Genomic DNA, 13,066 nt, shown 5'->3' on the forward strand with positions numbered 1-13,066 from the left:
ACAAGTGTGCAGGAACAAGTGTGCAGGAACAAGTGTGCAGGAACAAGCGTGCAGGAACAAGTGTGAAGGAACAAGCGTGCAGGAACAAGAGTGCAGGAACAAGTGTGCAGGAACAAGCGTGCAGGAACAAGTGTGAAGGAACAAGAGTGCAGGAACAAGCGTGCAGGAACAAGCGTGCAGGAACAAGCGTGCAGGAACAAGTGTGAAGGAACAAGCGTGCAGGAACAAGCGTGCAGGAACAAGCGTGCAGGAACAAGAGTGCAGGAACAAGCGTGCAGGAACAAGCGTGCAGGAACAAGCGTGCAGGAACAAGTGTGAAGGAACAAGTGTGCAGGAACAAGCGTGCAGGAACAAGCGTGCAGGAACAAGAGTGCAGGAACAAGCGTGCAGGAACAAGTGTGCAGGAACAAGCGTGCAGGAACAAGCGTGCAGGAACAAGCGTGCAGGAACAAGAGTGCAGGAACAAGTGTGAAGGAACAAGCGTGCAGGAACAAGCGTGCAGGAACAAGTGTGCAGGAACAAGTGTGAAGGAACAAGTGTGCAGGAACAAGCGTGCAGGAACAAGCGTGCAGGAACAAGTGTGCAGGAACAAGCGTGCAGGAACAAGTGTGAAGGAACAAGTGTGCAGGAACAAGTGTGAAGGAACAAGTGTGAAGGAACAAGTGTGCAGGAACAAGTGTGCAGGAACAAGTGTGCAGGAACAAGTGTGCAGGAACAAGTGTGCAGGAACAAGTGTGCAGGAACAAGTGTGAAGGAACAAGTGTGCAGGAACAAGTGTGAAGGAACAAGTGTGCAGGAACAAGTGTGCAGGAACAAGTGTGAAGGAACAAGCGTGCAGGAACAAGTGTGCAGGAACAAGTGTGCAGGAACAAGTGTGCAGGAACAAGTGTGCAGGAACAAGTGTGAAGGAACAAGCGTGCAGGAACAAGTGTGCAGGAACAAGTGTGCAGGAACAAGTGTGAAGGAACAAGTGTGAAGGAACAAGTGTGCAGGAACAAGTGTGCAGGAACAAGTGTGCAGGAACAAGTGTGAAGGAACAAGTGTGCAGGAACAAGTGTGCAGGAACAAGTGTGCAGGAACAAGCGTGCAGGAACAAGCGTGCAGGAACAAGTGTGCAGGAACAAGCGTGAAGGAACAAGTGTGCAGGAACAAGTGTGCAGGAACAAGTGTGAAGGAACAAGCGTGCAGGAACAAGCGTGCAGGAACAAGTGTGCAGGAACAAGTGTGAAGGAACAAGAGTGCAGGAACAAGCGTGCAGGAACAAGCGTGCAGGAACAAGTGTGAAGGAACAAGTGTGCAGGAACAAGTGTGCAGGAACAAGTGTGAAGGAACAAGAGTGCAGGAACAAGCGTGCAGGAACAAGTGTGCAGGAACAAGTGTGAAGGAACAAGTGTGCAGGAACAAGTGTGCAGGAACAAGCGTGCAGGAACAAGTGTGCAGGAACAAGTGTGAAGGAACAAGAGTGCAGGAACAAGCGTGCAGGAACAAGAGTGCAGGAACAAGTGTGCAGGAACAAGTGTGCAGGAACAAGTGTGCAGGAACAAGTGTGCAGGAACAAGCGTGCAGGAACAAGTGTGAAGGAACAAGCGTGCAGGAACAAGAGTGCAGGAACAAGTGTGCAGGAACAAGCGTGCAGGAACAAGTGTGAAGGAACAAGAGTGCAGGAACAAGCGTGCAGGAACAAGCGTGCAGGAACAAGCGTGCAGGAACAAGTGTGAAGGAACAAGCGTGCAGGAACAAGCGTGCAGGAACAAGCGTGCAGGAACAAGAGTGCAGGAACAAGCGTGCAGGAACAAGCGTGCAGGAACAAGCGTGCAGGAACAAGTGTGAAGGAACAAGCGTGCAGGAACAAGCGTGCAGGAACAAGCGTGCAGGAACAAGCGTGCAGGAACAAGCGTGCAGGAACAAGTGTGAAGGAACAAGCGTGCAGGAACAAGCGTGCAGGAACAAGTGTGCAGGAACAAGCGTGCAGGAACAAGAGTGCAGGAACAAGTGTGAAGGAACAAGCGTGCAGGAACAAGCGTGCAGGAACAAGCGTGCAGGAACAAGCGTGCAGGAACAAGTGTGAAGGAACAAGTGTGCAGGAACAAGTGTGAAGGAACAAGTGTGCAGGAACAAGCGTGCAGGAACAAGCGTGCAGGAACAAGTTTGCAGGAACAAGCGTGCAGGAACAAGTGTGCAGGAACAAGTGTGCAGGAACAAGTGTGAAGGAACAAGTGTGAAGGAACAAGTGTGAAGGAACAAGTGTGCAGGAACAAGTGTGAAGGAACAAGTGTGCAGGAACAAGTGTGAAGGAACAAGTGTGCAGGAACAAGTGTGAAGGAACAAGTGTGCAGGAACAAGTGTGCAGGAACAAGTGTGAAGGAACAAGCGTGCAGGAACAAGAGTGAAGGAACAAGTGTGCAGGAGCAAGTGTGCAGGAACAAGAGTGCAGGAACAAGTGTGAAGGAACAAGAGTGAAGGAACAAGTGTGCAGGAGCAAGTGTGCAGGAACAAGAGTGCAGGAACAAGTGTGCAGGAACAAGAGTGCAGGAACAAGTGTGAAGGAACAAGTGTGCAGGAACAAGTGTGCAGGAGCAAGTGTGCAGGAACAAGTGTGAAGGAACAAGTGTGAAGGAACAAGTGTGCAGGAACAAGAGTGCAGGAACAAGTGTGCAGGAACAAGTGTGCAGGAACAAGTGTGCAGGAACAAGTCTGCAGGAACAAGTGTGCAGGAACAAGTGTGCAGGAACAAGAGTGCAGGAACAAGTGTGCAGGAACAAGTGTGCAGGAACAAGTGTGCAGGAACAAGTGTGCAGGAACAAGTGTGAAGGAACAAGTGTGCAGGAACAAGTGTGCAGGAACAAGTGTGAAGGAACAAGTGTGCAGGAACAAGTGTGCAGGAACAAGTGTGAAGGAACAAGTGTGCAGGAACAAGTGTGCAGGAACAAGTGTGAAGGAACAAGTGTGCAGGAACAAGTGTGCAGGAACAAGTGTGCAGGAACAAGTGTGCAGGAACAAGTGTGCAGAACAAGTGTGCAGGAACAAGTGTGCAGAACAAGTGTGCAGAACAAGTGTGCAGGAACAAGCGTGCAGGAACAAGCGTGCAGGAACAAGTGTGCAGGAACAAGTGTGCAGAACAAGTGTGCAGAACAAGTGTGCAGAACAAGTGTGAAGGAACAAGTGTGAAGGAACAAGTGTGCAGGAACAAGCGTGCAGAACAAGTGTGCAGGAACAAGTGTGCAGAACAAGTGTGCAGAACAAGTGTGCAGGAACAAGTGTGCAGGAACAAGTGTGCAGAACAAGTGTGCAGGAACAAGTGTGAAGGAACAAGTGTGCAGGAACAAGTGTGCAGGAACAAGTGTGCAGAACAAGTGTGCAGGAACAAGTGTGCAGGAACAAGTGTGCAGGAACAAGTGTGCAGGAACAAGTGTGCAGGAACAAGTGTGCAGAACAAGTGTGCAGGAACAAGTGTGCAGGAACAAGTGTGAAGGAACAAGTGTGCAGGAACAAGTGTGCAGGAACAAGTGTGCAGGAACAAGTGTGAAGGAACAAGTGTGAAGGAACAAGTGTGCAGGAACAAGTGTGCAGGAACAAGCGTGCAGGAACAAGTGTGAAGGAACAAGCGTGCAGGAACAAGTGTGAAGGAACAAGTGTGCAGGAACAAGAGTGCAGGAACAAGTGTGCAGGAACAAGCGTGCAGGAACAAGTGTGAAGGAACAAGTGTGCAGGAACAAGTGTGAAGGAACAAGTGTGCAGGAACAAGCGTGCAGGAACAAGTGTGCAGGAACAAGCGTGAAGGAACAAGTGTGCAGGAACAAATGTGCAGGAACAAGTGTGAAGGAACAAGTGTGCAGGAACAAGTGTGAAGGAACAAGTGTGCAGGAACAAGCGTGCAGGAACAAGTGTGCAGGAACAAGTGTGAAGGAACAAGTGTGCAGGAACAAGTGTGCAGGAACAAGTGTGAAGGAACAAGTGTGCAGGAACAAGCGTGCAGGAACAAGTGTGAAGGAACAAGTGTGCAGGAACAAGTGTGCAGGAACAAGTGTGCAGGAACAAGTGTGCAGAACAACTTTACAGGAACAAGCGTGCAGGAACAAGTGTGAAGGAACAAGTGTGCAGAACAAGGGTGAAGGAACAAGTGTGCAGAACAAGAGTGCAGGAACAAGTGTGCAGGAACAAGTGTGCAGGAACAAGTGTGCAGGAACAAGTGTGCAGAACAAGTGTGCAGAACAAGAGTGCAGGAACAAGTGGGCAGGAACAAGTGTGAAGGAACAAGTGTGCAGAACAAGTGTGAAGGAACAAGTGTGCAGGAACAAGTGTGCAGGAACAAGTGTGCAGGAACAAGTGTGCAGAACAAGTGTGCAGAACAAGAGTGCAGGAACAAGTGGGCAGGAACAAGTGTGAAGGAACAAGTGTGCAGAACAAGTGTGAAGGAACAAGTGTGCAGGAACAAGTGTGCAGGAACAAGTGTGCAGGAACAAGTGTGCAGGAACAAGTGGGCAGGAACAAGTGTGCAGGAACAAGTGTGCAGGAGCAAGTGTGCAGGAACAAGTGTGCAGAACAAGAGTGCAGGAACAAGTGGGCAGGAACAAGTGTGAAGGAACAAGTGTGCAGGAACAAGTGTGCAGGAACAAGTGTGCAGGAACAAGTGTGCAGGAACAAGTGTACAGGAACAAGTGTGCAGGAACAAGTGTGCAGGAACAAGTGTGCAGGAACAAGTGTGCAGGAACAAGTGTGCAGGAACAAGTGTGCAGGAACAAGCGTGCAGGAACAAGTGTGAAGGAACAAGTGTGCAGGAACAAGCGTGCAGGAACAAGTGTGCAGGAACAAGTGTGCAGGAACAAGCGTGAAGGAACAAGTGTGTAGAATATAAGAATCGCTTTCACATTTTCTGGCAATAAAACAGGAGGTGTTAACGATGTTAAAACACCAAACAGAAACCTTTTGCAGGGAATCGCGTCGGCATTAACCACACGGCACCTGTGGTGAGCATGCAAACAAAACCCATGCCTTTGTTTTTCAAATTTTCTTGCTGTGGCTTTCACACCTGATGACGATTGCTTGTGTTGCAATCGAAACGTCGTGATAATTTTATATTTTTATTATTTTATTATTTCCCTTCTACGTGACTTTACCGAAAGAACCAAGAATAAGAACACGCTCTGGTAGTTGTATGATCTTCTAGCGGTACCGCCACCAGGAGCAGTGCCACCCGGCCAGAGGTCGCAAACGGGTTTTGATTCCTTACCCGTACCCTGCCGCACCAGGCCGGGTACGGGTAGCCAGGTATCGGGTAGGGTACGGGTATCGGGTACCCGGTTGCGACCTCTGCACCCGGCACACGCACGCCAGCCCAGCAGTCCTCACTCACTCCTCACTCTCTAACTCACTCCTCACTCTCTAACTCACTCCTCACTCTCTCGCTGTGACACTGACGGCTGCTCTGTGGAGCTTCCAGTGTTCAGGGGCCTGCTCAAGGCGCGGCTCCGGCTGGAGCACGCCATGCACCACACACGTGTCGGTGATGTGCAGCGCGTCTTCTTCGAACGCTGGGGGGCCGGACAAGCCCCTCTCTGCACCAGCGTGGACGGCACCCTCGTGGTGTTCACCTTCTGAAGCGCTCGCTCGTCGCCGTGGCGTGCGCGATGACCACCACCGCCACCACCACGTGGCTTTTATTTCGTGTTGTGCGCGGCACATTTAGCGCCACAGCACGTAGATGTACAGCGTTTGTTTTTTGTTGCTGGTGACTTTGTGTGTGTGCATTTCGTACCGGAATCGCCTCCAGTGCTGTTGCTGCTGGCGGCAATAAAAGTTGTTTAAAAGTCAAAAAGTCTCTCACTCCCTCTCGCACTCTCTGTCACTCTCTTGCTTACTCTCTCTCTCACTCTCTCTCACACACTCTCTCTCTCACTCTCTCTCACACACTCTCTGGCTCACTCTCTCTCACTCTCACGCCGCCGGCGGCGAGGTCTTCAGCGCGAGGCCACGCGAGCAGCGTGCTCGGAATGAGTCAAAACTAACAGCGACGGATCATTGTTTTATTTTGTTCAAGAAATTAAAGTTGCGTGTTCAAAGTCTTCACCGGCGCTCGCTGTTGTGTTGATCCCCGGCGGCGAGGGTCATTGCCGGCTCCTGGATGATCCGCGATCACGACCCCGCCAGCGTTCAGATGTTACTGAATGTTGAACTTCTTTCGCACCGTACGTAGCCAGCCGTGCTACATCGGGGGTACAGATGACGGAGGCGCTTTCCCCCCAGCGACCACCACAAAGCGCCATGCACACCTCACGCCGACACAAAGCGCCATGCACCATCTGGCAAGCCAAGCACGGAAGGCAGAGAATTAAGAGCACTTCAACTGCGATGCGCACAAGACACTCACTCACCCACACACTCACTCACCCACACACTCACCAACTCACTCACCCACACACTCACTCACCCACACACTCACCAACTCACTCACCCACACACTCACTCACCCACACACTCACCAACTCACTCACCCACACACTCACTCACCCACACACTCACCAACTCACTCACCCACACACTCAATCATCCACACACTCACCAACTCACTCACCCACACACTCACTCACCCACACACTCACCAACTCACTCACCCACACACTCACTCACCCACACACTCACCAACTCACTCACCCACACACTCACTCACCCACACACTCACCAACTCACTCACCCACACACTCAATCATCCACACACTCACCAACTCACTCACCCACACACTCACTCACCCACACACTCACCAACTCACTCACCCACACATGCACACATTCACCCACTACCTCACCAATTCACTCATCCATTCACTCACCCACCCACCCACTCACTCCCCCACCACCTCACTCACCCACTCATCCACAGACTCACCAACTCACTCACCTACACATTCACCCACCACCTCACCAACTCACCCACTCACCCACCCACTCACTCCCCCACCAACTCACTCACCCACTCATCCACAGACTCACCAACTCACGCACCCACACATGCACACATTCACCCACCACCTCACCAACTCACTCACTCACCCACCCACTCACTCCCCCACCAACTCACTCACCCACTCATCCACAGACTCACCAACTCACTCACCCACACATGCACCCACCACCTCACCAACTCACCCACTCACCCACCCACTCACTCACCCACTCATCCACAGACTCACCAACTCACTCACCCACACATTCACCCACCACCTCACCAACTCACTCACTCACTCACCCACCCACCCACTCACTCCCCCACCAACTCACTCACTCACTCATCCACAGACTCACCAACTCACTCACCCACACATTCACCCACCACCTCACCAACTCACCCACTCACCCACCCACTCACTCCCCCACCAACTCACTCACCCACTCATCCACAGACTCACCAACTCACTCACCCACACATGCACACATTCACCCACCACCTCATCAACTCACCCACTCACCCACCCACTCACTCCCCCACCAACTCACTCACCCACTCATCCACAGACTAACCCACTCACTCACCCACATATTCACCAACTACCTCACCAACTCACTCACCCACTCACTCCCCCACTCACTCACCCACCCACACTCGCTTGTTTTTGTAACGTGGACATGTTTGTGGTTGTGTTGCGTAGCTCGCTCTCCGCCGTGTTTCCGGGTCGTATTCCCGTGTTTGTTCAGCGTGATGTCCGACGTTTTGCACTACGTGGCTGCGTGGGGAGCTTATGCAGGAGTTGAATTCATTCGGCGAAGAAGCCAATCGCAGTTCGCGAAGTAAGCCCAGGCGGGGTACAACCGGAAGCCATCGTCTTGATTTCGACTGCAAGAGGTGGAATCCGATGAGCGATGAAGCTCTTTGAATACAGCCGTCCAGTCAGGGCGGGTCAGCAAGTTAGAACAACACAACAACACAACAACACGACGGGAGGCAAAATAGAGAAAAGCGAAGCAAGTCACGAAAAAAAAGGACGAATTGCATAAATACATTCCTGCCGATTTATCAACATTAATTACAAGCTTGAGCAAGTCTGCAAAACAACAACAACAACAGTCTTAGACCACACCAAGACAACAACAAACAACACAACAACACAACAGGAGTGAAAAATAGAGAAAAGCGAAGCAAGTCAAGAAAAATATAAAAAAAAATTACAAGGACGAATTGTATAAATACATTCCTGCTGATTTATCAACACTAATTGCAAGCTTGGGCAAGTCAGCAAAACAACAACAACAACAGTCCTAGACCACACCAAGACAACAACACAACAACAGTCCTAGACCACACCGAGACAACAACAGTCCTAGACCACACCAAGACAACAACACAACAGTCCTAGACCACACCAAGACAACAACAACAACAGTCCCAGACCACACCGAGACAACAACAGTCCTAGACCACACCAAGACAACAACACAACAGTCCTAGACCACACCAAGACAACAACACAACAGTCCCAGACCACACCAAGACAACAACAGTCCTAGACCACACCAAGACAACAACACAACAACAGTCCTAGACCACACCAAGACAACAACAACAGTCCTAGACCACACAAAGACAACAACAACAGTCCTAGACCACACAAAGACAACAACACAACAACAGTCCTAGACCACACCAAGACAACACAACAACAGTCCTAGACCACACCAAGACAACAACAACAACAGTCCCAGACCACACCAAGACAACAACAACAGTCCTATACCACACCAAGACAACAACACAACAGTCCTAGACCACACCAAGACAACAACACAACAGTCCTAGACCACACCAAGACAACAACACAACAACAGTCCCAGACCACACCAAGACAACAACAACAACAACAGTCCCAGACCACACCAAGACAACAACAACAGTCCTAGACCACACCAAGACAACAACACAACAACAGTCCCAGACCACACCAAGACAACAACACAACAACAGTCCCAGACCACACCAAGACAACAACAACAACAACAACAGTCCTAGACCACACCAAGACAACAACACAACAACAGTCCCAGACCACACCAAGACAACAACAACAACAACAGTCCCAGACCACACCAAGACAACAACAACAACAACAGTCCTAGACCACACCAAGACAACAACAACAGTCCTAGACCACACCAAGACAACAACAACAGTCCTAGACCACACAAAGACAACAACAACAGTCCTAGACCACACAAAGACAACAACACAACAACAGTCCTAGACCACACCAAGACAACAACACAACAACAGTCCTAGACCACACCAAGACAACAACACAACAACAGTCCTAGACCACACCAAGACAACAACAGTCCTAGACCACACCAAGACAACAACAACAACAGTCCTAGACCACACCAAGACAACAACACAACAACAGTCCCAGACCACACCAAGACAACAACACAACAACAGTCCCAGACCACACCAAGACAACAACACAACAGTCCTAGACCACACCAAGACAACAACATAACAACAGTCCTAGACCACACCAAGACAACAACACAACAACAGTCCTAGACCACACCAAGACAACAACACAACAACAGTCCTAGACCACACCAAGACAACAACAACAACAACAGTCCTAGACCACACCAAGACAACAACAACACAACAGTCCTAGACCACACCAAGACAACAACAACAACAACAGTCCCAGACCACACCAAGACAACAACAACAACAACAACAGTCCTAGACCACACCAAAACAACAACAACACAACAGTCCTAGACCACACCAAGACAACAACACAACAACAGTCCCAGACCACACCAAGACAACAACACAACAGTCCTAGACCACACCAAGACAACAACACAACAACAGTCCCAGACCACACCAAGACAACAACAACAACAACAGTCCTAGACCACACCAAGACAACAACAACACAACAGTCCTAGACCACACCAAGAAAACAACACAACAACAGTCCTAGACCACACCAAGACAACAACAACAACAACAACAACAGTCCTAGACCACACCAAGACAACAACACAACAACAGTCCCAGACCACACCAAGACAACAACAACAACAACAGTCCTAGACCACACCAAGACAACAACACAACAACAGTCCCAGACCACACCAAGACAACAACACAACAGTCCTAGACCACACCAAGACAACAACAACAACAACAGTCCTAGACCACACCAAGACAACAACACAACAACAGTCCCAGACCACACCAAGACAACAACAACAACAACAGTCCTAGACCACACCAAGACAACAACACAACAACAGTCCCAGACCACACCAAGACAACAACAACAACAACAACAGTCCTAGACCACACCAAGACAACAACACAACAACAGTCCCAGACCACACCAAGACAACAACACAACAGTCCTAGACCACACCAAGACAACAACAACAACAACAACAGTCCTAGACCACACCAAGACAACAACACAACAACAGTCCCAGACCACACCAAGACAACAACAACAACAACAACAGTCCTAGACCACACCAAGACAACAACACAACAACAGTCCTAGACCACACCAAGACAACAACAACAACAACAGTCCTAGACCACACCAAGACAACAACACAACAACAGTCCTAGACCACACCAAGACAACAACAACAACAACAACAGTCCTAGACCACACCAAGACAACAACAACACAACAGTCCTAGACCACACCAAGACAACAACACAACAACAGTCCCAGACCACACCAAGACAACAACAACAACAACAGTCCTAGACCACACCAAGACAACAACACAACAACAGTCCCAGACCACACCAAGACAACACAACAGTCCTAGACCACACCAAGACAACAACAGCAACAACAACAACAGTCCTAGACCACACCAAGACAACAACACAACAACAGTCCCAGACCACACCAAGACAACAACAACAACAACAGTCCTAGACCACACCAAGACAACAACACAACAACAGTCCTAGACCACACCAAGACAACAACAACAACAACAGTCCTAGACCACACCAAGACAACAACACAACAACAGTCCTAGACCACACCAAGACAACAACACAACAACAGTCCCAGACCACACCAAGACAACAACACAACAACAGTCCCAGACCACACCAAGACAACAACACAACAGTCCTAGACCACACCAAGACAACAACACAACAACAGTCCTAGACCACACCAAGACAACAACACAACAACAGTCCCAGACCACACCAAGACAACAACACAACAGTCCTAGACCACACCAAGACAACAACACAACAACAGTCCCAGACCACACCAAGACAACAACACAACAGTCCTAGACCACACCAAGACAACAACACAACAACAGTCCCAGACCACACCAAGACAACAACAACAACAACAGTCCTAGACCACACCAAGACAACAACACAACAACAGTCCCAGACCACACCAAGACAACAACACAACAGTCCTAGACCACACCAAGACAACAACAACAACAACAGTCCTAGACCACACCAAGACAACAACACAACAACAGTCCCAGACCACACCAAGACAACAACAACAACAACAACAGTCCTAGACCACACCAAGACAACAACACAACAACAGTCCCTAGACCACACCAAGACAACAACACAACAACAGTCCCAGACCACACCAAGACAACAACACAACAACAGTCCCAGACCACACCAAGACAACAACACAACAGTCCTAGACCACACCAAGACAACAACACAACAACAGTCCTAGACCACACCAAGACAACAACACAACAACAGTCCCAGACCACACCAAGACAACAACACAACAGTCCTAGACCACACCAAGACAACAACAACAACAGTCCTAGACCACACCAAGACAACAACACAACAACAGTCCCAGACCACACCAAGACAACAACAACAACAACAGTCCTAGAACACACCAAGACAACAACACAACAACAGTCCCAGACCACACCAAGACAACAACAACAACAACAGTCCTAGACCACACCAAGACAACAACACAACAACAGTCCTAGACCACACCAAGACAACAACACAACAACAGTCCCAGACCACACCAAGACAACAACACAACAGTCCTAGACCACACCAAGACAACAATAACAACAGTCCTAGACCACACCAAGACAACACAACGACAGTCCTAGACCACACCAAGACAACAACACAACAACAGTCCCAGACCACACCAAGACAACAACACAACAACAGTCCCAGACCACACCAAGACAACAACACAACAGTCCTAGACCACACCAAGACAACAACACAACAACAGTCCTAGACCACACCAAGACAACAACACAACAACAGTCCCAGACCACACCAAGACAACAACACAACAGTCCTAGACCACACCAAGACAACAACAACAACAGTCCTAGACCACACCAAGACAACAACACAACAACAGTCCCAGACCACACCAAGACAACAACAACAACAACAGTCCTAGAACACACCAAGACAACAACACAACAACAGTCCCAGACCACACCAAGACAACAACAACAACAACAGTCCTAGACCACACCAAGACAACAACACAACAACAGTCCTAGACCACACCAAGACAACAACACAACAACAGTCCCAGACCACACCAAGACAACAACACAACAGTCCTAGACCACACCAAGACAACAATAACAACAGTCCTAGACCACACCAAGACAACACAACGACAGTCCTAGACCACACCAAAACAACAACACAACAACAGTCCTAGACCACATCAATACAACAACAGCAGTCCCAGACCACACCAAAATGCAATTCCTCAATAAAACAGCACACCAACATTTAACCATCGATACGCGAGTTAAGGATCAAAGTTACATCCGTCAGCTACGCGCGCGCACTCCAGTCTGCTCTGCTGTTTTCATTTAATATTTCACGGGGTTTCTTTCGTCTTCAAATTAACGCAATTTATGTTGTTTATCCACCATTCGAAGTGACGCAGAAGCTGGCACGCGTCATTCGCGATCCGTTCGAACCGGTCACAGCGGCCGATAGACCTTGGGACGAGTTTATTTATCCACCGTGGCCTTTCTCCTCCTCCTCCTCCTGTGGGTACAAAGG

Source organism: Lampetra fluviatilis, chromosome 39 (genome assembly GCF_964198595.1).
Source record: "Lampetra fluviatilis chromosome 39, kcLamFluv1.1, whole genome shotgun sequence".
In the NCBI taxonomy this organism is placed as follows: domain Eukaryota; kingdom Metazoa; phylum Chordata; class Hyperoartia; order Petromyzontiformes; family Petromyzontidae; genus Lampetra; species Lampetra fluviatilis.